General features: G+C 51.3%; 1 protein-coding gene across 1 annotated transcript in view; it reads left to right on the top strand.

Annotated features, from left to right (window-relative positions):
* Positions 1–1,856: 1,856 nt before the first annotated feature.
* The window catches only part of LOC119317135 (elongation factor 2-like), a 5,496-nt gene continuing 5,298 nt past the window's right edge, over positions 1,857–2,054 (top strand). The window contains exon 1 of the mRNA XM_037591541.1: positions 1,857–1,969. The gene's annotated coding sequence lies outside the window, so the exon portion shown is untranslated. The remainder of the gene's footprint in view (positions 1,970–2,054) is intronic.

Raw genomic sequence — 2,054 nt, 5'->3', positions numbered from 1 at the left:
ATTGATTTTTACGCTTCCTTGAACTGGAGGCACCCAAGATGAAGTCTGGGGTGCCCTCTGTATCGCTTGCTTTTGGCCTCTTCTATTGACTATCTCAAGCTTTGACAAGTACTTATTGATGAAAGCATCGGTCGCATGTGGGAGCTGCTCATGAATTGCCTTTCTCCTTGCTCCCCACATCGCCCATGCAGACCACACGAGTAAATTCTTGAGCATCTAAAATTTCATGCAATGCGAAGAGCCAATCCTTTGCATATTCTTCTTGGTGTTCAATGATCTTCTCGACCAGTTCCTCCGGCGCAAGGGCCCACACACTGCTGGAGAACGCGCATGTAAGAAGAGCATGTTGCCATGTAACCCGAGCTCCACACAAGCAGCAGGAATCGGTGTTTGCCATATGGCGGTGGTGCAGAACTTCCCCGCTGGGCATCGAGTGCCTAGCTAGTCGCCAGAAGAACATACACAACTTGGAGGGAACCTGAATATGCCATAGTGCACTCCAAATCTTGCTCTCCTGCCCCATGGACGAACCCTCGGTCTCATGCCGTCAGTTCTCTCTACCCAGCTTCGTCCGCAAGACCATTTGATATGCCGAGCGAACGGTGAAGATGCCTCTGTTCTCTTCATGCCATGCCCAGAAGTCTAGTAGTTTCCGTGTGCACACTGGTATTTTCAGAATTTCATTTGCATCAAAGGGAGTAAATACAGTGTGAATCAGCCCCTCGGTCCATTGTGTTGTAGTGGAATCGATGAGTTCCGTAACTCTCTTTGGTGGATTAGGAACGAGGGATGTAATAGTCCGTTTAAAGCTATCTCGAGGGATCCAATTATGCGCCCATATATTTGTACTCTCCCCGTCACCGATCCTTCTGACAATACCTTGTGCCAAGATCTCCTTTCCATCTAAAAATGCTCGCCAAATCTGAGATGGATGAGCACCCAGTTCTGCATCCAGTAGTGTGCAGTGTGGAAAATAAACAACCTTCAACACTCGAGCGCTTAATGAAGTGTCATCAGTCATAATTCTCCATGCTTGCCTTGCAAGGAATGCTAAGTTAAAAATATCCATGTCACGGAATCTAAGGCCTCCCAAGTGTTTAGGCTGTGTCATTGTGTCCAAAGCAACCCAACTTGGTTTTCTTCTGCCTTGCTTACTCCCCCATAAAAATTGCCGAATGATGGAAGTTATGCTCTCACACAAGCCCCTTGGTAGCCTGAAGCAAGCCATAGAATATACTGGAATTGCTTGTGCAATGGACTTGATCAAAACTTCTTTTGCAGCCATAGAGAGTAATTTGTTCATCCATCCTTTAACCTTTTTCCCACACACGATCTTTCAGATACTTGAATTTTCCATTCTTGGAGTGGCCAACTTTTCTTGTTTAAAAAAAAATTAAAAAAATCCAAGAGCTGGGCTAGCTGCTCATCAAATGCAAGGAAAACGGAAGCCTTTGGCTCGTCCTTGGTGTGTACGTGTCGAACGTCAACTGGCGCGCTGTATCCACCCTGTACAGCTACTCGTCCGCGTACTTACCCGCCGGATGCCATCTCTCTGCCGAGACCCCCTCTTCCCTGCGGGCCCGCAATGTCATGAAGTATGTGTAGCCGTGTTGGTAAGAAACCTGGTCGGTTGGCTCGAAGAGGAGTGCCCCCAGGCCAAAAAACCCCCGGAGCGCAAGCAAGCAGCGCAGGCCTGCTGCTACCTCTCGCCAAATCGCCGTACGCTAGGGTTCGGCGCTCGGCGAACGCGGCCGCCGGAGGCGCCGCGGCGGAGGCAGGGCTGGGAGTAGGCAGGGGACGGAGCCGCCGCGGGGGAGGCAGGGCAGGGAGTAGGCAGGGGACGGAGCCGCCGCGGGGGAGGCAGGGCAGGGAGTAGGCAGGGGACGGCGGCGCGCTAGTTGCAAGGGGGAGGTCGCGACCCACGGGCCACGGAAATCTTCCAATCTTGAACATCTCAAAGCCACCTTCGGTGAGGATCCTGGCCGGCGGCCGCGCGTTAATTACAAATACTATGTCGCATTCCATTTCTCGTACCTCGTATTACAGATCCCTTC

The sequence above is a fragment of the Triticum dicoccoides genome, chromosome 1B (genome assembly GCF_002162155.2).
Source record: "Triticum dicoccoides isolate Atlit2015 ecotype Zavitan chromosome 1B, WEW_v2.0, whole genome shotgun sequence".
Lineage (NCBI taxonomy): Eukaryota > Viridiplantae > Streptophyta > Magnoliopsida > Poales > Poaceae > Triticum > Triticum dicoccoides.
Note: the sequence above shows the minus strand (reverse complement) of the source record. Positions and strands in the feature narration are given on the sequence as shown.